The 25,903-nt window shown below is 47.5% G+C and overlaps 2 long non-coding RNA genes across 2 annotated transcripts in view; one reads left to right on the forward strand and one right to left on the reverse strand.

The window, feature by feature from the left end:
* Positions 1 to 25,903, reverse strand: part of LOC129343701 (uncharacterized) — a 105,979-nt gene that overhangs the window by 36,346 nt on the left and 43,730 nt on the right. The gene's annotated exons all lie outside the window — the stretch shown is intronic.
* Positions 11,437 to 20,818, forward strand: LOC129343712 (uncharacterized). The gene is made up of 3 exons (XR_008598322.1): positions 11,437 to 11,508; positions 17,712 to 17,873; positions 20,742 to 20,818. It is a non-coding gene; the product is annotated as an uncharacterized LOC129343712 (long non-coding RNA).

A 25,903-nucleotide genomic window follows, 5' to 3' on the forward strand; every position in this document is an offset into this window, starting at 1 on the left:
AGATGGGGCACGAAGACACATACTGGGAAACGTCCCATCTCAAAGTGGGCCACCAGAACTGCCTTTGCACTAAGTGGAGAGTCTTTAGATACCCAAAATGGCCGGCGGTTTTTGCGTCGTGGCACTGTTGCAGAACCTCTTTTCATAGGCTGGCAGGGATGTAAAGTTTAGAGCCTTTCAGCCATTCCCCCGCTGTCGTTTGTGCGAGTTTATCTTTGGGCGCTTCCCCCCCCTCCTTTTCCACTTTGCTTTTCACTTTCTCTCTCCACCCACTTGGCTCCTCTTGCTTCCCCATTCACGCTTTGGTTGCCTGGCTATGAGTGGTAACCACTCTTCCCAACTGGATGGGAGAGAAAACGGTGTCGATAGTCTCCTCCCTCCAGCTCTCATGTTGGAGCATGCGTGAAAGGGCATCTGCGAGGAAGTTAGATTTACCGGGCAAATAGTTTAGAGTGAAGTCAAACTTTGAAAAGAATTCCGCCCACCGAAGTTGCTTGGCATTGAGGCGGTGGTGGGTGCAGAGTGCTTCCAGATGTTTGTGATCTGTCCACACTTGGAAGGGGTGGCAAGCCCCCTCCAACCAATGCCGCCAGGTGGTGAGAGCAACTTTGACTGCAAAGGCTTCCTTCTCAGACACACTCCAATTTCTCTCAGCGTCTGTGAATTTCCGGTACAGATATGCACACGGGTGAAGGCTGCCCTCCTCCCCTTTTTGCATCAACACTCCCCCAATAGCCGAGTCACTCACATCTACTTGCACTACGACTTCTAAATTCTCATCTGGGTGCTGCAACACAGGTTCAGAGGAGAATCGGCTTTTCAAGCCTTCGAAGGCTTGCTGGCATTGAGGGGTCCAGTTTAACCTGGCCTGTGGCTTGGCGGCTTGATCCCCCTTCCCCTTGGTTTTCAGTAAGTCTGTTAAGGGGAGGGCAATTTGCGCAAAACCCTCTATGAAGGGGAGGTAAAAATTAGCAAAGCCCAGGAAGGATTGCAATTGTTTCCTGGTGGAGGGTGCTTTCCAGTCTTTGACGGCCTGAACTTTTGCTGGGTCCATTTTAAGCCCCTGATTTGACACTCGATATCCCAAGTAGTCCAACTCTTCTTTATGGAATTCGCATTTGGACAACTTGACTGGCAGCTTGTGTTGTATTAAGGCTTTTAACACTTTCCTGTCCAACTCCACGTGCGATTTTTTATCTCTTGAATAAATTAAAACATCATCTAGGTAAACGACCACCCCATTATATAAATATTCATGCAGCGCTTCATTGATCACCCCCATGTAAACAGATGGCGTGCCTTTCAGCCCGAAAGGCATGACGAGATATTCATATTGCCCTAGGGACATATTGAATGCGGTCTTCCATTCATCCCCCTCCCTTATTCTTACATGGAAATAAGCATCTTTCAAATCCAGTTTAGAGAATATCTTACCCTTCGCCACTATGCTGAGCAGGTCCCGGATCAACGGGATGGGGTAGGCATTCGAGATTGACACTGCATTAATCCCTCAAAAATCTGTGCACAGTCTGAGTCCCCCATCCTTTTTCTTCACAAACAGTACAGCCGTGGCGTGGGGGGAGCTGGCTGGGCGAATGAAGCCTCTGTCCAGATTTTTGTCAATAAACTTTCTTCGTTCTTGGCACTCCGCCGGACTCATGGAGTATAGTTTCCCTTTGGGCAGCTTCTCCCCCGGCATCAACTCAATGGCGCAATCCATGTTACGATGGGGGGGATAGCTCGTTCACCTCCTCCTCACTAAAGGCTTGGGCCAAGTCACTGTATTCAGGTGGAATTAGGGTTAGTTCTTCCGCGGTGAGAAGGGTGACTTCTAGAGCAGTGGGCGCTTCCTTCCCCCACTCCGGTAGCCAGTGGTGCTGTAGGCGATGCTCTCGGCTGAACACAATCATCCCCTCTGACCATTTTATGTATGGATTATGATCTCACAACCAACGACTGCCCAGAATGAGTGGATACCTGGCGACTCGGCTAACGATGTAAGGGTGCATCTCCCAATGGTTTCCTAGCCCTGTGGGCACCGGCTCTGTTTCAAAGGTGGCTGGGTTCATATTAGAGAGGTCCATTTGTTCAAATATTATGGGAGTCTTCAACTCATGGACTTCTAATCCTAGTCCATTTACTAGGGCCAGGGAGATGATTTCTCGAGAGCAGCCAGAATCTATTAAGGCCTGCACTCTCTCATGGGTTCCCCGTTTGGGATTGACTAAAATCACCGGCATGAATAGTATGGCCCCCCTTTCCCTCACCTCGTTTGCGGTGGGTTCTTCTTTGATCTGCTGCGGGGGCCACTTTACGACAGATCCTCCTCATTTCCCAGCTGCGTACACGCCATGTCCTGTTCCTGGACTTGACAGGTAACTTCAGTGGTCACCTCCTCAGCTTCCAGACCAGCCTCAGGCCGCCCTTTCCTCACGGGAGACCTTCCCTTTCCCACATGAGGGGCGGGTACCAGCCGAGCTGGCTGAGCGGGCACTCTGAGTGGGCACTGTGTGGCAAAATGTCCTCCGCTCCCACATTGGAGACACAACCCTTGCCTCCACCGTGTATCTCTTGTGCCCCAGGAAGGAGTTGTTCCCCTACCCCATCCAACATCTGGGGTAGGGCGTCGAATCCCGGACAATTGGTGTTGCTCATCTAGGTGGACCACCTGTGTACGATTCTCCACTTCGCAGGCTAACTGAATCCACCCCAAGAGCGTAGGGGGGGGGGTCATCCTGCATTAATGCTCGGTCCAGCAATTTGGGATTCATTTCATTGCAGAAAAGTTCAATTTTCACCCCCTCCTGGTAGTGAGGGCATTTGGCCGCTAGTTGCCGGAACTTGGCTGCATAATCTCTAACTGACTGATTGCCTTGACGGATTGCTCTTAATTCCGTACGAGCCCTCTCATTTTCTAGGGGGTCTTCATACTGTGCTTGTAATACTGCTATGAAGGCTTGAAGATTCCCGAGTTCCAGGGCCCCGTGTCATAAAGGGTTACATACCACTCCACTGCTATTCCTTCCAACTGGGATGCCAAATGAATAACCCGACTTTGCTCTGTCGGAAACAAGTGTCCCCACTTGTTGAAAAACTGCAATGCTAGAAAAATGAAAAATCCAAGCTTCCATGGTTCCCTGTCAAAGGTAGCTTCCTACTTAATCCACACTAGAGGAAGTTCTGCTCCTCTTGCCCCTGCCTGTGCAAACACTGGCGGTTGAAGTGGCTGTGTGGGGTCATCTGGGGGTTTTGGCCGCTAGGGGCCATTGAGGCCAAGGGATACCTCCCTCATGGATGGGGTACGGCACCTCCCCCTGCACCTGGATACAGTCTCGGAGGTGGCCCCATCGGGCCGGTCCGAGGTTGTGGTCTCAGTCTTGGGGCTCATGGCAGCATTGGTAATAATGGTCCCACGGCTCTGGGTGGTTCTGGGTGCAGTCGAGGTGGTCGCAGTGCCGCCAGCATGGCCGGGGTGCCAGGGGCGGCCAGTGCTGCGGGGACCCCGGGCGCTGGCCCGGCAGGCGTGGCGGATACAACCGGTGCGGCGGGGCCTATGGGAGCAGCAGGTGTGGCAGGCGCCGCCAGTGCAGGCAGCACGACGGCTGCAGGAGGGATGACAGGAGCGGCTGATGCCACGGGAATCACCGGTGCGGGTACGATGGGCGCGGCTGGTGCTGCAAGTGCTGCCGGAGCAGCTGGTGCAATGGGTGCCGCTGGGACGACTGGAGCTGCTGGAATGGCAGTTGCCACTGCTGCAGATGGAGGGGCAACTTGGGTGGCCAGGTGTGCTGCTGAAGCGGCAGGCACGGCGGGCACAGCAGGTGCTGTTATGCTGCCCGTTATCGCCGGTGCCAACGCAGTCATAGGCCCTTGTACCATTAGTCCCATAAGATAGGTTGCTTGTGCCAGGTCTTCCCACATAGCCTCCACCTGCGCCTCCAGAGCCTCATAACAAGCATCATCCAGGCATCTTTGGCCCTCTTCCGCCTCCCTTCGCAGCCCTTCTTCCCAGTCTAGTTCCTGCCGCTCGGCCTGCTCGGCTTCCTCATCTGTGAATCCAGCCACTACTCCCTTTCCAATGGTCGTTAACCATTGTGTTTCCCTGTACTGTGGGTTTTCCAGCTGTGTCTCCACCGGAGCCTCCTGGTAGTAGCTCACAGCTGCTGTAGATACAGTCGGGCCTTGGATCTCTGCCGTTCCCGCGACCCAGCCCTTGGTGACTCCCATCACCATGAGTAACTCGTACTGCAACACTTGAACTTGCTCCTGGAGTACCGTCCAGCGATCCTCCCCGATGTTTGGATGGTATCACTTCCCCAGGTTCCAACAGAACCTACATCCGCATTGTCCCAGCTCATTAACTCCGCTTGGGGAGCAGACCAGTCCTGGAAACTTTCCTCCTCCACTAGCGGGGAGCACTCCACCAGACATCCAGCCTCCTCATCCCAGTAGTACTGGAGGGCCGTGCTGGGCCGGGGGCCACTGGTGGCTACTGTGGAGGCTTGCAGTGTTTCCCAACCTGGGCCAGCACCCGCTCCCAAGCTCTCCACCACCGGCGCGAGGGCTGAATCATAGGCTGTTTGCATAAACATCATTCCATGGAGTCGCTCGCGGCTTTCCCGGGGCCAAGGGCCCCACTGCCTAGGTGTTGGCACCGATGTCAATATTGGCACTCCGTGGCCCATGCCGACTCTGGGCCATATGCATGGAGTGCTCTCCAGCACACCCCTGGTCTGAATGACCCCGCCACTGGAAGGCACAACTGTCTCCTCACCCTCCAATCCAGGAGTGGACGGATCTGTCGGAATGGCTCCGGTATCCATCTCTTCCCAGGTGAGGGGTTTGGGGAGAGATAGGATTCTCAACAAAATGTCAGATTCCACTTACTTTGATTTCATCTTCCACCCCTTGATTACAAGAACGTCAAGGTTTCTTGGCTCAAAGGTTTTATTGAAAGATTATATTCAGAGTACAGGTGTCCACGAGGATTCCAGAAGCAGGATAGCTTCTGGCTGAACAAAGGCTTTGTTGAGAATGACATGTTAGTTAGAAGTAGCAATACATCAAACATCCCTTCCCTGCCTCCCCTACCTGCCTGCCTCCCCCCTTGCGGCTTGTCTGTGGAGGCCTGGGAAGGAGCAGGAGTCCCAAGGTCGTTGTCTAGTCTGGGTAGATAACAACCATCTGGGAAAGCAGCTGAATCTGCAGGAGAGAAACACTGGAAATCTTTAGAAAGGTTGAACACTGAGAAACATCAACACCAAGATGACGTTACTCTGGCTAGCTAAACTGACATCCTGACAGGAGGTGTAGGCAGAGCAGGGTATGCCAGTTAACACAGGCCCAGTCTGCCACACTTACATCTCTGATTTGCGCAGACCTCTTTTTTGTTGGCATCAGGAGCAAAGCAGGTGGCAATGTCTGCACCCCCTTCACCCAGCTGGGATCAGGAGCAGAGCAGGTAGTAAAGCCCGTCATCCACCTTCACCTGTCAGGATCAGGCACGCAGCAGGAGACAATGCCTGTTCCTCCCTTCACCCAGCAGGGAGAAGGTGGCAATGCCTGCCCCCCTTCACCCAGACATATTCAGGTGCAGAACAGGAGGCAATGCCTCCCCTTTACCCGACATGTATCAGGCATGGAGCAGGTATCAAAGCCCACCACCCCTTCACATGGCCGAGATCAGACAGATCAGGAGTGGAGCAGAGGATAATGCCCACCCCCTCCTTCACCAGCTGGAATCAGTAATAGAGGAGGAGTGAATGCTTGCCTGCCCAAACTTCCCATTCTAGATCCCGTTGTATTTTTTCCTCACAATGGGCTATGTTGCTAGTTAAGTATAAAAGTCACCAGAAAATGTGGAAGAAACTGGGAATTTTTATCCTGAAGGAGAGAAGACTGAAAGATGGAAAAAATCCTCAAGCATGTTGTACCAGAGCTCAAGAATAGACATGAAGGACTAACGATACAGAAAAGTAGACCTCAGCTAAATACAGTGAGGAAGTGACTAATGGGCAGAGGAGTTTGAAAACAGGTCCATTATCTACACTAAGAAATTTCTCTTTCATGATGTTCTAAGACACGAGGCTAGACAGTACCCCAAAGGGGATGACTTAATCAAGGCTTTGAGCTTGAGGACTTCTGTGGCTCATTGAAGTCCTCTGATTCTATGATTTTATATACTTAATTCATGTACATTGCCTACCAGATGGGATAAAATAAAAACGTAAAAATAAAGAGCATATTGCAGAACTTCCTGACATGGGTTATAATTAACCAGGAGGAGCAAAGGACACATTCTATTACATTCTATTATTGTTAAAATCAGGTAATGACCACATAAGTGAACCCTTAACAATGGAAGATAATATCGTGTTGTGGAATTCTTCCTGAGTACTTTTTGGATCTTATTTATAAAATATTCTTATACTAGCAACATAGCCCGTTGTGGGGAAAAAATACAACAGGCTCTAGAATGGGAAGTTTGGGCAGGCAAGCATTCACTCCTCCTCTGTCACTGATTCCAGCTGGTGAAGGAGGGGGTGGGCATTGTAATTTGCTCCGTGCCTGATCAGCCTAATCTCGGCCATGTGAAGGGGTGGCGGGCTTTGCTACCTGCTCCATGCCTGATACATGCAGGATAAAGGGGGGTATTGTCTCCTGTTCTGCACCTGACTATGGCGGGGTGAATACGGGAAGGCATTGTCACCTGCTCCGAGCCTGATCCCAACTGGGTAAAGGGGGGTGGGCATAGCCACCTGCTCCCTGCTGGGTGAAGGGAGGAACAGGCATTGCCACCTGCTCCGCACCTGATCCTGATAGGTGAAGGTGTGCAGCAAGTTTTACTATCTTCTCTGCTCCTGATCCCAGCTGGTGAAGGTGGCGTGGGCATTGCCACCTGTTCTGCTGATGAATCTGGCAGGTTGAAGGGGGGGCAGGGATTGCTGCATACTTAGCTCTTGACTCTGCCAGGGTGAAGACAGGGTGGGCATTGCTGCCTGCTCAGTAGCTTATTCTGGTCGGTTGATGAGGGTGGGAATTATCACCTGTCCTGCTCCTTCTCCTGGCTGGGTGAAGGGAAGAAAGGCATTGCCTCCTGCTTTGCGCCTGATTCCAGCCAGATGAAGGCCCGAGGTGGGCATTGCTACCTGCTCTGATCCCAAATCGGTGATGGTAGGGGATGAACATTGCCACCTGCTCTGTGAGTAATACTAGCCAGGTTAAGATAGGGGAGGGCATTGCCACATGCACCACTCCAAATACCAGCTGGATTAAGTTGGGGGATGGGCATTGCCACCTGTTCCGCTCCTAATACCAGCTGGGTTAAGGCGGGGGTGCATTGTCACCTGCTCCTCTCCTGATCCCAGTAGGGTGAAGGAGGGTGGGCATTGCCATCTGATCTGCTCTTGATCCCAGTGGGGTGAAGGGGGTTGGTATTCTCATCTGCTTTGCTCCAGATCCCAGTTGTGTTAAGGTGGGGGTGAGCATTGCCACCTCCTCCACTCCTAATACCTGCTGGGTTAAGGCAGTGGTTGGGCAATGCCACCTGCTCTGCTTTTGATCCTAGCTGTGTGCATCTGTGTGCATTGCCAAGTGCTCCGCTACTAATATGAGCTGGGTTAAGGTCGGGGGTGACAGTTTCACCTGCTCTGCTCCTAATAACAGTTGTGTTAAGGTGGGAGGGGAAATTGCATCTGCTCCGCTCCTAATACCATCTGGGATAAGGCAAGTAGTGGGCATTGCCACCTGATCCACTCCTAATACCTGGTGAGTTACGGTGGAAGTGGGCATTTCAACCTGCTCTGCCACTAACACAAGCTGAGTTAAGGCAGGGGACACATATTGCCACCTGCTCCACTGCTAATACCAGCTGTATTAAGATGGGTGGTGGTGGGCATTGCAATCTGCTCCACTCCTGATCCCAACTGATTCAAAGGGGGGCAGAATAGCCATTTTATCCAGTCCTAATACCAACTGGTTTAAGGTGGTGAGAGGGCATTGCCATTTGCTCCGCTCCTAATACCAGGTTCATTAAGATGTGGGGTGGGTGTTGCCATCTGCTCTGCTCCTATTACCAGCTGGGTTAAGGTGGGGGCTGGGCATTGCCACCTGCTCTGCTTCTAATACCAGCTGGGTTAAGATGGGGAGTGGGCCTTACCACCTGCTCCGCTCCTAATACCAACTGGGTCAAGGGGGGATGGGCATTTCCACCTGCTCCTCTCCCAATCCCAGCTGGGTGTAGGCAGGGGTGGGCATTTCCACCTGCTCCACTCCTAATATCAGCTAGGTTAAGTTGGGTTGTGGGCATTGCCACCTGCCTCACTCCTAATACCAGCTGGGTGAATCCGGGAGACCATCATTGCCACCTGCTCCCACCCGGTCCCGGCCTAGGCTTCCCACCACGACACCTTTTCTGGAGGGACATGATAACTTGCCTAGGCTTCGCTCCATGGCAGCACCCTCTGGTGGTGCGCCAGGGTATAAGGTGAGTTGTCTGATATTCACTTATTCAATTATACAGTAAGATTTCTTTAATAGTTAATTAGGTAGCTGAAATAAAATGGTGGTTAATATCTGTACCCAGTTTCCTGGGGGTAAAGTGTAGATGACTGAGGAAGGCATCTGCCAAGAAAATGTGATATGACATCCCCCTCTGGGTCAGTAATGACTCAGTGCTTCCACGGGGGCTACCTTTACCTTTATCTATCTGTGTTAAGAACTGAGTCCAATTGAACTCTGTAAATTCTTGTAGACTAGAAGTTTGCACATTAAAATGCAGCACCCATTATTTTGAAATCAAGTACCCAAATAATATTTTTAAACCTATGTTTTGAAATAAAAAATAAATAATGGCATTTAATGTAGAGCTGAAGATCTTATTAGCTCTCTCCGTTCATACAGAGAGAATCAAAAAAATAAAACACAGCCTGTTGCTTATAGTTTTTTGTCATAATTTCTTCTCTGTAATGACTCCCACTTTATGGAATAGACTGCCTGAGGAAGTCAGAAAAGCTCCCATTCTCCTGGCTTTCTGCAAACTAGGCAAAACTGAATAATTCAAGAGGGCTTTTTTACCCAGATAAAAGGTCTATGCTGTAAGGAAATGGTTCAGAGAGATGTGTTGGTTAAGGGATAGGCTGTACTGAATTTTGCTGTAAGTATGCTCCTACTGGATAGCTTTCAAATAATTTAATCTGTCACATTGATCTATGATGTTCTGTTTCAGCATAGTTTCTGCAGGTATCTGATTATTTTCATAGTCATTATCCTATCATATTGTTTATTGAATGTCCCAGCTGTTGATTGCCTTGACTAATACTGTGTAATCTGCCTGGAGTCTCAGTAAGAAAGGCCAACTATGATTAACATGTAAGTATGTTAACAAAAAAATAAAATAGACAGGGGAGGAAATGTCCATAAATGAGATCAAGAAAGGAAGCAATCAGGCCTCCAGCACTAGAGGGAAATTGCATGTTGAGGATATGAGTCAGTTGTCTCACCCCTCTAAAGCCTGTATAAAAACACCATCAGGACAAGATTCTGCATCCAGTTTCTTAACTCATCTCTTGATCAAGGACTTCAGAGAGTTTGGTAAGTATTGAGGACAAAGCTTATACGGATAGATTAGATGGCAGGAACTGGCAATACTGAGCCTGGAGAAGAGTAAAGAGGGGATATAAGAGCACTCTTCACATAGATGGAGGGCTGTCACAAAAAGACGGCAAGGAAATGATTTCTGATGCTCCAGAGCAAAGATTAGAAGTAGTGGGTTTAAATGACCTGGCAATAGATTGCAGTGGAATCTAAAAAGAACATTCCTAATTGGATAAACAGTTTAAGAACAGAACCAAATATATTTGTGGAAGAGAGCTTGACCTTCACTGGATGTCTTTAAAGCTAGACTGCAATCACAGGGGATTCAGCAAGCAGGCAGTTGAAATAGATGGCCTGCAAATCCTCCACTCCATTTGGGTCATTGCATGAGCTGATGAGTTTTTGGAGTGTGACAGAGCTGCTGCTTGCTACTTGCTAGCCTTTGGGGAGAGAGACAGAGAGGGTATAATTGAGCTTGGATTTTGGGGATAGGGATCTTTCTCCTCTGGTTCCAATGCTGCTGCCAGGCCCTGGGTCCAAACTCAGTGGGCACTTCAGCTGAGGGCTCACACAGTGTTATTAGTGCCTGATCTGTTTAGGTCTGTGGGAGTGGTGGGCTAGGGCTCTAGTCCGTCCCTCCCTCTGGTGCCAGGGCTGCTGCCAGGCCCTGGAGCCAAGCTCGGTGGGCACCTCAGCTGAGGGCTCACATTGATTCTTATTTATCAGTGCCTGATCTGGTCAGGTCTGTGGGAGTGGTGGGCTAGGGCTCCAGTCCCTCCCTCCCTCCCTCTGGTTCAAGGGCTGCTGCCAGGCTCAGCTGAGGGCTCACCAAATGATTATTATTATCATAGCCATTATCATTTTCATTATTATTATTATTATCATCACTATTATTATTAATAGTCTCTGTGCCTGTTCTGTCCAGGCAACTTGGTGTGCTGGGCTATGGCTCTAGCCTCAGCCTCTGGTTCCAGGACTGCTGCCAGGCTCTGGGGCCAAGCTCAGTAGGCACTGTGGCTGAGGGCTCACACAGTATTTTTATTGCCTGATCTGTTCATGTCTGTGGGAGTGGTGGGCTAGGGCTCTAGTCCCTCCCTCCCTCTGGTGCCAGGGTTGCTGCCAGGCCCTAGGGCCCAGCTCAGTGGGCACCTCGGCCAAGGGCTCATACAGCATTATTAGTCCCTGATCTGGTCAGGTCTATGGGAGTGGTGGGCTAGGGCTCTAGTTCCTCCCTGCCTCTGGTGCCAGGGCTGCTGCCAGGCCCTGGGGCCAAGCTCAGTGGGCACCTCGGCTGAAGGCTCACAGTATTATTACCAGTGCCTGATCTGGTGGTCAGGCAACTTGTTGTGCTGGACTAGGGCTCTAGCCTCAGCCTCTGGTTCCAAAGTTGCTGCCAGGCCCTGCGGTCAAGCTCAGTGGGCACTGTGGCAGAGGACACATAGAGTCATCTCCTTTTCTGTCCTCCTTAATTCTAGTTTGGTGGCAAAATGAGTCTTCCTGTTTTGTTGGCCAGCAAGGGTGGTTTGGAGTGAAGTGCGATGGCAGTCCTCCTGATTTACTTGGGGAAAGCAGTATTGGGTGTGGCTCAAAGGCAGCATAGATTCCTCCCGCTCCCCCCAATTCACCTGTGGGGGCTGTGGAGGAGGCCAAAGAGGTCTTTCTGCAGGGGGGAGAAAATCTCTTTCAACATTTTGAGGATGAGGTGGGCGACGCATCCCTGGAGGAATGGTTTGTGTGCTATGAAAGATCCCTCCCATCCACATCCCAAACTCTCCAGCACTAGAGGGAAATTGCATGTTGAGGATATGAGTCAGTTGTCTCACCCCTCTAAAGCCTGTATAGAAACACCATCAGGACAAGATTCTGCATCCAGTTTCTTAACCCATCTCTTGATCAAGGACTTCAGAGAGTTTGGTAAGTATTGAGGACAAAGCTTATAAGGACAGATTAGATGGCAGGAACTGGCAATACTGAGCCTGGAGAAGAGTAAAGAGGGGATATAAGAGCACTCTTCACATAGATGGAGGGCTGTCACATGAAGATGGCAAGGAAATGATTTCTGATGCTCCAGAGCAAGGATAAGAATAATGGGTTTAAATTACCTGGCAATAGATTTCAGTGGAATCTAAGGAGAACATTCCTAATTGGATAAACAGTTCAAGAACAGAACCCAATCTTTGTGGAAGAGAGCTTGACCTTCACTGGAGGACTTCAAGTATAGCTAGACTGCAATTGCAGGGGATTCAGCAAGCAGGCAGTTGAAATAGGTTGCCTGCAAAGTTCCTGCCAGCTCAGAGATTCCTTAATTCAATGCATCTGATTTATCTTATTCTCACACCGGCTCCTCATTGGAACCATCTGGTTCAGTGACATGTAGCAGATAAGAAATGCTAGTGCAGTTGGTCAGAGTCATAGAGCTGATTTCTGCTGGAGAAATGCTAAAGACAGCCTCTTCATAGGGAGACCATCTCTGCCTCCACTCCGTTTTGGTCACCTTAACTTCTTTCTGAGATTCTCTTCCTTCTGGAGCTTCATTAGAGCCATCACCTGCTGCATAGAAACCCAGGTCCTTTGAAAAAAATTGGGAGGGGGGCTCGTTGGGCACCTTCCAAGGCCAATGTTAGGAAAATATGTACATTGGCATCTACATTAATTAAATTAACTAGCAACATAGCTCAGTGTGTGTGTGGGGGAAATAGAACAGGCTCTAGAAAGGGAGGGTGGGCAGGCAGGCATTCGCTCCTCCTCTGTCACTGATTCCAGCTGGTGAAGGAGGGGGATGGGTATTGTCATCTGCTCCATGCCTGATCTCGGCCATATGAAGGGCCGCCTCACCTGCTCTGAGCATGTTCCAATCTGGGTAAAAGGGGGTGAGCATTGCAACCTACTCCACCACTAATACCAGCTGGGTTAAGGCAGGGGAGGGCATTGCTACCTGCTCCACTCCTAATACCAGCTGGGATAAGGTAGGGGTGGGCATTGCCACCTGCTCCACTCCTAATACCATGTGATTTAATGTGGGGGATGGACATTGCCCCCTGCTCTGCTCCAAATACCTGCAGGGTTAAGGCGGTGGGTGGGCAAAGCCACCTGCTCTGCTTCTGATCCCAGCTGGGGGAATCGGGGGTGGGCATTGCAAAGTGCTCCACTCCTAATACCAGCTGGGTTAAGGTTGGGGGTGGCATTGTCACCTGCTCTGCTCCTAATAACAGCTGTGTGGTGGGAGGTGAAATTCCACCTGCTCCGCTCCTGATACCAGCTGGGTTAAGGTGGGGTGTGGGCATTGCCTTCTGTTCTGCTCCGAATACCACCTGGATTAAGGCACAGGGAGGGTATTGCCACCTACTCTGCTTTTAATAGGTTTTGGTATTAACCTATAAAGCCCTGAACGGACTGGGACCATCATACCTGGGGACTGTCTCTTCCAATACACTCCCCGAAAGGTGCTGAGATCAGCGGGTAAGTACCTACTGGTGGTCCCTGACCCCAGAGAGGCTCGATTGGCCTCAACCAGGGCCAGGACCTTTTTGGTCCTGCCCCCGGCCTGGTGGAACTCTCTGTCTTAGGATACCCGGGTTTGCCAAGATCTTATCTCCTTCAGGTGGGCCAGTAAGACGGAGATGTTCCACCAGGTGTATGGTTGAGGCCATCAGGGTTTGTACCAAATGAGCCTCTCTCCCAGTCTTGTCTATGTTTGTAGGGGTTATTGACCATCTACCGCCCATATATGAGCGACTATACATGGTTAAGCCACACCGCCAACTCCGTCAGATGATGATGATGATGATGATGATGATGATGATGATGATGATGATGATAGTATTAGCTGGATTAAGGTGGAGGTAGGCATTGGCACCTGCTCCGCTCCTAATACCAGCTGGGTGAAAGCAGGGTTGGGCATTGCCACCTGCTCCACTCCTAATATCAGCTGGGTTAAGGTGGGTGGTGGGCATTGCCACCTTCCTCACTCCTAATACCAGCTGGGAGAAGGCAGGAGGCAGGCATGGCCACCTGCTCCTACCCTGCTTCCGACCTGGGCTTCCCACCATGGCATGTTTTCTGGAGGGACATGGTGCCTTGCCTAGCCTTCTGTCCATCGCAGTGCCCTCTGGTGGTGCACCAGGGTAAAAAGTGAGTTGTCTGGAATACGCTTACTCAATTATATAGTAGGACTAGCAACAAAGCCCGTTGTGGGGAAAAATACAACGGGTTCTAGAAAGAGTAGGGTGGGCAGGGAGGGATTTGCTCCTTCTCTGTCACTGATTCCAGCTGGTGAAGGAGGGGGGTAGGCATTGTCATCTGCTCCACACCTGATCTACCTGATCTCGGCCATGTGAAGAGGTGGTGAGCTTTGCTCCCTGCTCCAAGCCTGATACATGCTGGGTAAAGGGGGAGCATAATCCAAACTGGGTGAAGGAGGCTGAGCATTGCCACCTGAACCCCGCTGGGTGAAGAGAGGAAGAGGCATTGGTCCTGCTCTGTGCCAGACCCTGACAGGTGAAAGTGTGTGGTGGGCTTCAGTATGTGCTCTGTTCCTGATCCCAGCTGGGTGAAGGGGGTGCGGGCATTGCCACCTGCTCTGCTCATTCCAGCAGGCTGAAGGGGAGGCAGGCATTGCTGCATGGCTGGCTCCTGACTCTGGCAGAGTGAAGACAGTGTGGGCATTGCCACCTGTTCAGTGGCTTATTCTTGTAGGTTGAAGAGGGCAGGCATTGCCACCTGCTCTGCTCCTTATCCTGGCTAGGTGAAGGGGAAAATGACATTGCCTCCTGCTCTGCACCTGTTCCCAGCCAGGTGAAAGTGCGAGGTGGGCATTGCCACTTGCCCCACTCATGATTCCAAATGAGTGATGAGGGGGGTGGGCATTGCCTCCTTTTCTGCCCCTAATACCTGCTGGGTTAAGGTCGAGGGGGGCATTGCCATCTGCTCTGCTCCTAATAACAGCAATGTTAAGGTGGGCGGGGAAATTCCACCTGCTCCGCTCCTAATATCAGCTGGGTTAAGGTGCGGGGTGGGCATTGCCATCTGTTCTGCTTCTAATACCAGCTGGGTTGAGGCACGGGGAGAGCATTGCCACACACTCTGCTCTTAATTCCAGCTGGGTTAAGGTGGGTGTGGGCATTGCCACCTTCTCCGTTCATTATACCAGCTGGGTAAAGGTGGGGGTGGGCATTGCCACCTTCTCCACTCCTAATACCAGCTGGGTTAAAGTGGGGGGATGGGCATTGCCATCTCCTCTGCTCCTAATACCAATTGTGTTAAGGTGGGGGTTGGGCATTGCTACCTGCTCTGCTCCTGATCCCTGCTTGCTGAAGGGGGGTGGACATTGCCACCTGCTCCATTCCTTATTTCAGGAGGGTTAAGGTGGGGGTTGGCATTGCTACCTGCTTCACTCCTAATACCAGTTGGGTGAAAGAGGGAGGGCAAAGAGGGAGAGAGAACAGACAGAGATTCATTGTTTTCCTCAGTCAATAATTGCAAAGTTCCAGTTCTTAGAAGTCAGGTTATTTTTTTCCTCATGATGCATCTTTCACCAGCACAAAATTCTTCTCTTTGGACTTATTCCTCTACCCCTTCTCACTAACTGTTTTAAACTGCTGGCCTGGTTCCAATATTCTGTCACCTTCCATTGGCTGCCTGAGAGAGGTGGAATTGAACCTCTAGTTCCTAATGACATAGGGTTGTGGTTCTGATGATAAAATGGAGGATGGGAGAACAATGTGACAAGCTGCTTTGGGTTCTTATTAGGGACAATAGCATGAAATAAATTTTCTAATTATAAATATACAAGGCTCTGTTGGACCATCTGTCCCTTTGTGAGGTGCATAACTCCTCAGGAAATAAAGCCAGGTGCCTCAAATTTTGCCAATGCCTTCAAGATGATTTTAGAAGTTTGAGAATCAAAAATATAATGCATTTGACCACTCTGGCTCATACTGTCCCTAGAAATCCGACCAGCACTTTTTGCAACGGAAGGTATAGTTGTCTTTGGCAGGCATAACTCACAGTTTCAGGATGTTGATAAAAGTTGTTGTTTCTACAATGAAGGGAACTGGAACCATCTGGCTCAGCCTCTCCCCTTTGAACTGGAAGGTATCTCATTCAGGAATAAAGCTAGGAGCTTCAAATTAGACCGCTGGCTTCAAGATAATTATGAGAGCTGTAGTGCCAAAGATGAAACGAATGGGAACATCCTGGCCATGCACAATCCCCAGAAAAAAACCCACTCCATAGAAAGCTACAAGTCTCAAAATTGACCTCTACTTCAAGATGACGATGAGAGTTGCTCGAACACACTGCCCCAGGTTATTGGCAGACCTTCCGATTTCTACTGGAAGTTGACAGTGGCAGGAATTGGTGGTAGAAAGTCCCGTCAAGTTGTAGCTAATTTATGGAGACCCTTGCTGAGATTTTCAAAGCAGGTGACTAACAGAGGTAGTTTGCCATTGCCCAAGCAGGCTAGGCATTACCCATCCAACAGTATAGCCTGGAGCCTCAGCATTGTCCCCCAGCTTCAGTATGATTATGAGATTTGCAATTCCAGTTGTGAAAGGAATCAGAACTTCCTTGCCAAGGTTATTGTGACAAACTACCAGAGATTATCTCCCAAAGGAACCATTGAGCACAAAGTTTTACTCATGAGAAGCCATCAGGGGAATGCAACAGAGGCAGGAAGAATGGAAAACCACACCTCTGTAACAAAGAAGATGGATGCAACAGCTTTCTTGACTTCTCTGAGCCTGTGTGGTGTAGTAGCGAGAGTGTCTGGCTGGAATAAAGGAGTTCCAGGTACAAATCTCTACTCTGTCAGTGAGGGTTGCTGGCTGACCTTGTGCAAGTCATACACTATCAGCCAACCTACCTCAAAGGGTAGTTTTCAGGATAAAATGGAGCAAACCAGAACAATGTAAGGCTCTTTGGGTCCCCTTTGGAGAGGAAGGCAGAGTATGAAATTTGTTATAAATATAACTTTGCTCATTCAGGGAACCAAGATCAAAATAATCCAAATTATGGAATTTCCCATTGCCATGTATGGATGTGATAGTTGGATGGTAAAGAAAGCTGACAGGAAGACAATTAATTCATTTGAAATGTGGTGCTGGGGGAGAGTTTTGCGGATACCATGGACAGCCAAAAAGACAAATAAGTCTTTTCAAACCTGGATTCTCCTTAGAAGCTAAAATGACAAGACTAAAGCTATTTTACTTGGGTCACATCCTGAGAAGAAAAGATTCTCTGAAAAAGTCAATAATGCTAGGAAAAGTGGAAGTCAGCAGGAAGAAAGGAAGACCTAAAACAAGATAGCTTGATTCAATAAATAAGCCACATCGCCCAGTTTGCAGGATCTGAGCAAGTCTGTTAAAGATAGGATGTTTTGGAGGTCTTTCATTCCTAGGGTCGCCATAGGTCAGAGATGACTTCACGGCACATAAAACACACACACACGGCACACAAGGAACACCAGGGTTGATGAGAGGGGCAAGCAGGGGTGGAGCCCCTAGTAAAAAAAATAATAAAAGCTAAATCATATTAGCAGTATTTATTAGAACGTGCTTTCTAATGCCTATGTTCTTATTGTCATCACTAGGTGTCTTCCTCTTTAAAGCAGCCCTCCTGGCGTTCGGAATAGCCGGTGTCTTTTCTCTTGCAGCTCACACTTTATGGGTCACCATTTCTATGAATATGTAGGAGATGCTGCAAGGCTCTCAATGGGGTGTAGACTGCAAGCATTATTATGAAAGCATGGGGTATTTAAAGGTTTCTTTTAGTACATATGTTCTTAATTGTAATTTCTAGGAGGAATGGTGGTACATAAATATTTTAATAAAGTAACACATAAAGACAAAATGGAAAAGGGGAGTCAGCCAAAAAATGATTCCCCAGAAATACTGTGATCTCTTTTAAAGGGAGGACCTGCTAGATGTTTTGAGGGAGGCTCACCTGCAGGGTTATGTGTAAGTTGCCTACTGCATTCCACAATCATTACCCTTTGCATTGAGATATGCTTCTTCTGAACTTGGAGGTTCAGTCCAAAGTTGTTGTGAGAAGAAACCAGTGACTGAGTTGACCTTTCCCTCATACACATACACACACTGAACTAGGTGTTGTCTTTCCAGATTGGCAACCAACTCAAGATGTCTCTAACCCCATTAGAATTAGCCATGCAAACTATCGCCAACACTTTCAACCAATACAAGGAGGAAGGAATGAATCCTCCCATGGTTACCAAGGAAAGAATGCAGAAGCTGATGAAGGATCAGCTCCCAAACTTGATACAGGTGAGAGGGGAGTGGGTTGGCTCATTGTGTGGAAGGAAGTGGCCTCAACTGAAGTATTTGATGTGCAGCTCGTTGGAGGAAGAGAAGGAAGATCTTGGGTGGCATTCCAGCTGTTCTCTTCAGAGGTCCATTGGAGATGAAAGCAAGCGAGCTGGGTGAACATGGAAGGAATGAGGTCATGGGATGCATGACTGGTTGATATGCAAATTCTGAGCCCTTAAGTGGTATAATCCCCTCTTGTAAACTTCCAAGAGACACCAGCTTCTGAAGGAGGAGTCATTTTATGTCACCCTTTGTGCCTCCTTCTCCATTTTGTAGCTTTTCCACCCATGGCTTTTAATCTCTGGGGCCTCACTTTTGCCCAGCGGCCAATAACCTCACCCAGTGGTCCCTCCCAAGCTCCATGAGGCTCAGAACGCTTGGCGACCCACCTCTCATAGAGCAGATGGAGAAGGGTTTCAGCCAGGCATGGCAGATCAATGCATGGAAGTTGGTTTCATTCTTTAATTTTGTAATTCATACCCAAATTGACTGTATTGTTGTTTGGTTGTTTGGTATGCCTTTGTGTCATTCTTGTATTTCCAGTTTCATAACTTGACTTCATTATCATTTCCCTTTTGTTTCAATGAAAGAGACACGTACACCACATTGTCAAGTCTGTGCCTTCTGGTTTTTCTACCCCAACGGAACAACATACAGAGGGATTGTAGTACTCCTCTAGGACATCCACATGGTCAACTTTCAGACAGATGAAATAAAGGTTTCCCTCTTTTTGAGACCATGAAATGCACCCATAGTTAACATCAAAGTCTATTGAGAACTGGTAGGAAAGATTTCAGACAGTGAAATAAACAGCAGAGCAGCCCGTTAACCTGAAGAACTGTAGAAAGAGACTGAGGCAGACGGGTGGCCTAAGGAGGGTAAGACAGCTGGCAGGCGGCAGCAGGAGGACCCTGAGGTAGGTTTGCTCAGTTAGAAGATAACTTTTGGAGAGTTTTAGGCAAGCAGAGGAGTGCTGACTGGAGGGGAAATATGGCAGAGCAGGGTGAGCATTGAGAGGAGAGAGGATGACCAAATCCCACCCCATTTCCCTCAGGGTTGGAATACCTCACACATGTACATGATCCTAGTGACTACAGCTTGCAGTTAAGGAAGCCCAGAACTTCTCTTCCCTATCCCTTTAAGGAAATATGAGCTCTCTATATGTCCTTTTTAGAAAAACACTGCCATTTAAAAGTGAACTCAATAGAGACAGTCTACAATGAGAAAAGAAACCAGAAAAGTACAAAAGAAAATGTCTGCTTTCCTTTCCATTGTAGGCTGTTTAGATGGAGAATTTCTTTTCCTTTCATATTAATTACAATATTTACAAAACACTCCATAATTATGAATCATTCACAATAAGAAAAGAATCCAGATTAGATTCCTTATAGTTGAGGGTTGTACAGAGGATTGAACTTGCAGCAGAATGTGAGAGATAAGAGTTCTTAATTTCATAGGGTTGTGATGGTTTAAGTAGACTTGCTCACCTTGTACCTGTTAGGCATGTTCTTCTTATTATGTATATCCTTTTTATTTAATCAAATAGGTATTTTTTGAAAAATAAGGGGAGGAACCTTAAGGAACGTATAGTATGTTAGACCATATAAAATCATAAATCATATAATCATAGAGTTGAAAGAGACCACCAGTGTCATCTAGTACAACCCCCTATACAATGTAGGATAGTCACAACTACTTCTCCCACACCCCCAGTGACCCCTGCTTCATGCCCAGAAGGTGACAAAAAGCCTCCAGCATCCCTGGCCAAACTGGCTTGGAGAAAATTGCTTCCTGACCTCAAAGTGGCGATCAGCATTACGCTGGGCATGCAAACTAAGCACTGACATCACCGTTCTTGCCCTCCCTCTCATGATCAGCCTAGGTTCACAGAATCCACACTGCTGTCAGATGGTCATTTGGCCTCTGCTTTAAAACCTCCAAAGAAGGAGCGCCCACCACCTCCTGAGAAAGCCTGTTCCACTGAGGGACTGCTCCAACTGTCAGGAAGTTCTTTCTAATGTTTAGTCGAAAACTCTTCTGATTTAATTTCAACCCATTGGTTCTGTTTTAACCTTCTGGGGCAATGGAAAACCACTCCACACCATCCTCGATATGGCAGCCCTTCAAGTACGTGAAGATGGTTATCATATCACCTCTCAGACATCTTCTCTCCATGCTAAACATACCGAACTCCTTCAGCCTTTCCCCGTAGAACTAGGCCTCTACACCCTTCACCGTCTTTGTTGCCCTCCCATTGACACATTCCAGTTTGTCTATATTCCTCTTCAAATGTGGTACCCAAAATTGAACACAATACTCTAGGTGAGGTCTAACCAGGGCAGAGTAAATTGATACCATCACTTTTTGTGATCTGGACACTAGGCTTCTGTTGGTACAGCCCCAAATCGCATTTGACTTTTTAGTTACCACATCACAATGCTGACACATGTTCAGCGTATGGTATACTAAGACACCTAGAACCTTTTCACACATACTACTGCCAAGACAAGTCTCCCTCATCCTATAACTATGCATTTGATTTTTCCTATTTGTTTTAGCCCAGTTTTCCAACTTTTCAAGATCATTCTACATCCTGGCTCTATCTTCTACCATGTTTGCTACCCCTCTCAATTGATTATCACTTGCAAATATAATAAGCATTCGCTTATTAATCAGCATTCTCTTATATCTGAGCCATGCTTGGATGGTAAACCTTTTTGTTTGGACTATTTCTATCTGGACAATCCGGAAGGGTATCTAAGGGACCTGGGAAACCTTGGCAGACCATATAGCAAGCTAATAATTTCTAATTTTTACCCACGGCAGGAAAACAAACCAAGGACTTCTGTGAAGAGATTTGAACCTGGAAACATTAACAGTCTTGATATGTTCTTGAACATCGCTGGAAACGTTATTACTTCTAAGTACAGATGATTCTACTTCATGGTGCAGTATGTACCTATGAGACAATAAAGACCTGATGATTGTGGCAATCCTGTGTTCAACTGTATAAATGATCTATTTAATTTTCCTCCCCATTCCGTCTTTCCACCGAAACATTTCACCATAACATTTCAACAAACATTTAACTGTGATTATTAGTAATACATTACAATAGTGTCTTCATATAGTTACTACATTCAAGTCGCTATATTTGTTTTTTATCCAATCATAAAATGGTGTCCATGGGGCTGCAAAATTTTCTTCTAATTGTCCTTTAATTAGTCAAGTTAATTTGTCCATTTCTGCATTTTTCATTATCTTGGCTATCAATTCTTCTTCTCAGGGTATTATTGCTCTTTTCCAGAAGGGTGTTAATAGAGTTCTTGCAGCTGTTACTCCATGAATTATAAAATATTTCTGGTTGTTTCCGAATTCTTCTGGTACACAATTTAACAAAAACTTCTCAGGTTTAAAAGGAATTGTACATTGTAAAATTTGTTGTAACAGATTATGCACCATTATTCAGAATTTATGGACTTCTTTACATGTCCACCACATATGATAAACTGTTCCTGTGTGTTTCACACATTTCCAACACTTATTTGACATCTTTTTATACATTTTAGCTAGTCTATCCAGTGTCAGATACCATCTATAAAACATCTTATATAGGTTTTCTTTAAATGCAACTGATTTAGTTATTTTAATATTAACCTTGCATATCTTATTCCATTGCATCAGATCTAAGTTATATCCTAGGTTTTGTGACCATTTCATTTTATATTCTTCCACCCCCTCATTTTTCTTCTCCATTTGCATTAAAAACACATACATCTTTTTATCAGTTTCTCATCAGAATTACACAACAAAGTTTCGAAGGCATTTTGTTCTAAATAAAAGCCTCCCAGCTTTTTATCTTTGTTATATCTGGATTCAATCTGAGCCCTTGCCCACCAATCTAAGTTAATACCTTGTCTTTGGAGTTCCTCTTTTGATTTTAATACTCCTTTATCATCTAGAAGATCTCTGTATCTAATGCTCCAGGGAAGAAGGAGAATTTGGTATCATCAGCAAATTTAATGAGCAGCCCTTCCACTCCTTCATCCAGATCATTGATAAAAATATTGAAAAGTACCCGGCCCAAAACCGAGCCCTGCGGCACCCCACTGGACACCTCCCTCCAATCTGATGAAACGCCGTTGACCACCACTCTTTGAGTGTGGTCCTCTAACCAGTTCCCTATCCACCGAACTGTCCTATAGTCCACTCCACAGTCTTCCAGTTTGCCCATCAGAATGTCATGGGGGACCTTATCAAAAGCTTTACTGAAATCCAGATAAATCACGTCAACAGAGTTCCCCCAATCCAGGAAGCTGGTCACTCGATCAAAGAAGAAAACCAGGTTGGTCTGGCAAGATCTGTTAGGGACAAAACCATGCTGACTTCCCCAGATCACTGATCGGGCCTTCAGATGCTTACAGATTGATCCCTTTAAACTCTGTTCTAATATCTTCCCAGCTACAGACGTCAGACTGACCAGCCTGTAGTTTCCCGGGTCATCCTTCTTCCCTTTCTTAAAGATTGGGATAACATTCGCTCTTCTCCAATCTTGTGGCACATCCCATCCTCCAGGAGGCCTTGAAGATGATGGACAGGGGTTCTGCAAGTTCTCTAGAAAGTTCTTTCAGCACTCTTGGGTGCACCCCATCCGGCCCAGGGGATTTGTATTCATCCAGTGCAGTCAGATGCCTCTCCACAACCTCTCTGTCAATGTTAATTAGCCACTCAGGTGTCCTGCCACATTTTCTACTATCTCTAGATGTGCCTGAGTACTTCAGGGAGAAAACAGAGGCAAAAAAGTCATTAAGCCTGTCTGCTTTTTCTCTGTCCTGCATCAGAATTTCTCCATCTACTCCCAACAGTGGTCCAATTGCCTCTTTTACCTTGCATTTGCTTCTCACATATCTGTAGAAGTTTTTCTTATTGTAGCGAGCCCCCCTGGCCAGACACAGCTCGTACTGAGCTTTGGCCTCTCTGATGGCTGATCTACAGTACCTAGTAATCCTCATATACTCCTCTTTAGAGGTTTGTCCTTCTCTCCATTTCCTGAACATTTCCTTTTTCTCCCTTAGCTTATTCTGGAGCTCTCTGTACATCCACATCGATTTCTTGGAGCCCTTACCATATTTCCTTCTTGCTGGGATAGTGAGGGCTTGAGCTTGCAAAAGCTTATGTTTGAGCCCACCCTTCACTTGCTCCTTTCCCTTCCAGCACACTCCCCCACTGAATGACTCTCATCAAGTCTCTGAGTTCATCGGCCCTACGAAAATCTAACCTACGAGTCTGTCTACAAACTTCCTTGGCCTCCCACAGCAACTGGAATTCAAGGAGGACATGGTCACTTCCCCCTAAGGTCCCCACCACCTTCACCTCATCTACCAAATCTTCCCTGTTGGTTAATGTCAAGTCTAGATGGCTGAGCCCCTTGAAGCTTCCTCCACCTTTTGAAAAAGGAAGTTATCAGCCAGACAGGTCAGGAAATTGCGTGATTCATGACGCTTTGCTGAGCCTGTCTCTCAGCACGCATCGGGGAAGTTGAAGTCACCCATAATTACAAGATTCTGATGTCTGAATACTCTACCAATCTGTTCAAAGAGGGCAGCATCCGTTTCTTCTCGCTGGTCAGGTGGTCTGTAGCAGACTCCAACAATAGTACCCTTTGTCCTTCCTCCCCTTATTTCTACCGATATGCTTTCCACTGGGCTGTCCACCCCATTCTCCGTAACTTCTTGACAATCAACCCCTCTCCTCACATACAACGCCACTCCACCTCCTCTTCTACCCTTCTGGTTTTTCTTGAACAACTCATACCCATCCACTAGCACATTCCAGTAATGGGAATCATCCCACCAAGTCTCCGTAATTCCTACTATATCATAGCCCTCTGCTTGCAATAGAAGCTCAAGCTCTTCTTTCTTATTACCCATACTTTGGGCATTGGTATATAGACACTTGTAGCCTTGTACCTTTGTTTGACCTGTCTTACCCAGGTGGGTCCCCACTGTTTTCACTTCGTCATTGAAATCGCTATGTCGATCGTCCCCTTCCCCTTGCGGCACCAGTTTAAAGCGCTCCTGATGAAGTTCTCCAGGTTCGTTCCAAATGTTTTCTTCCCTGCCTTTGAGAGGTGAAGCCCATCATGTGCTAGAAGACCTTCTTTAAGAAAACCTATCCCATGGTCCCAGAGCCCAAAGTGGTCCTGCTGGCACCACCGTCTCAGCCAGCGATTCACCTCAAGTACAGTCTGCTCTCTGCATGTTCCTCTTTCTATGACTGGAAGGATAGAAGAGAATACCACCTGAGCCCCTAATGTCTTCAACTGCCTTCCAAGAGCTTCACAATCCTCTTTAATTCTTGTGAAAGTATTCACATCCGTGTCATTTGTTCCCACATGAATCAGCACAAATGGGTACTTATCATCAGGCTTGATGAGTTTCGGCAGTCGGTCGCTAATATCCTGAATTCTGGCCCCTGGCAAGCAACACATCTCTCGGAATTGGGGATCTGGCCTAGAGACATGGCGTTCCATACCCCTGAGCAGAAAGTCCCTTCCATTTTTTCCCACATCCGTGTGGCCCCATGTCCTCTACACACCTTCTTCCAGGTCTTTGCTGTTCTCCTTCCACTCTCATCTCCGTCACCATCTCTAGCACTTCAAAGCGATTCTTGAGCTCAAGTGGACCAGAGCATCTTCTTCGTTGATGCCTTCGGGTTTGTACTGTAGATCTGAGAGGAGGCTCAGAAGGGAGATCGACTCTTTCTTCTCCTCCTTGACTTTCCTCTTCTTGACTGTGCGGAGCCTCCAGGCTGTTGTCAATAAAATCCTCTCCCTCCTTGATCTCCTGAAGGGTGGTGATCCTCTCCTCCAGGCTCTGAACCTTTTCTTCCAAAACTCTGACCAGCTTACACTTCTGGCAAGTGAATTCTGTCTTCTCTTCTGGGAGGAAAACAAACATGGCACACTCCATGCAGGTGACTGCAAAGGGGGCTTCAGTAGACATGATTGCCTTCCAAATATATACCCGGAGTACTCTCAGCAGAGTTTCTGGTCCCTCAGGCAGATCCGAAGGCTAAGAGCCACAGGCCAAGAGCCCTTTAGTTCTCGCCCTCTGGCAAGGAGGAGCCTTTTGTTTCAAAAGGTCACTTACTGCCTAGCCCAGCGGAGCCCCAGGACAATAGGGGTGGGGCTTGTAACCAAGAGCAACAGCAACCAGCAGCAAACAACAGCAATTCACTCAGCTTCCAACAGCACCACACAGAACTTAACCAGAACTACTCTCTAGCAAGCTACACAAAGGCCACTTACCCTCAGCTTCTCACACGGTAGCTAGGAAAGGCAAAAGGCAGAAAAATCAATTTCTCTTGCAATCTCAATTTCTCTTACAATCTCTTCTGGTTCTTCTTGTAAAAATTGTGCTGACACTTCTATCATCTCATCCCTCAGGTCTTGTTGCTTCTGTTCTGGGACATTCTGGAAACTTAGAATATATGTAGCTCTCCATTTCTAATCCCATCACTGGTTTCCATGTAATGTTTTGCAGAGAGGCTATCTCCTCCACTCTCTGCAGGGCTTCCTCACTCTTCTATCTATTGATTTGATTTGTTCCACTATATCTTGAATTGCTTGTTTACTCTCCACCAGTTGTGTCTGGAATTCATTCATTTTCCTTTTTAATTCTCCAACTTCTGAATTCAAATTTTTAATTTGGTCTACCACTTGAGATAGTGTACTTTGTATTTTCTGTATTCCTGTTTGAAAGACCTCTTGCAAGTTTGCTTGGGGATCTGATATAGTTTCTTGAGCCATAGCTGTGGTTACTTTCGACTATACTGGTGATGGTGGAATTGCCAATTGTGCTGTTCCTTTCTTCCCTTGTTTACTCATTGTACCCATTGTATACACAGTAATCTATTACATATTATTACAATAACGTTATTTTAACCTGGTTATCAAGATCTTATATGTTATATATAAATCCCCAATG

Source organism: Eublepharis macularius, chromosome 1 (genome assembly GCF_028583425.1).
Source record: "Eublepharis macularius isolate TG4126 chromosome 1, MPM_Emac_v1.0, whole genome shotgun sequence".
Classification (NCBI taxonomy): domain Eukaryota; kingdom Metazoa; phylum Chordata; class Lepidosauria; order Squamata; family Eublepharidae; genus Eublepharis; species Eublepharis macularius.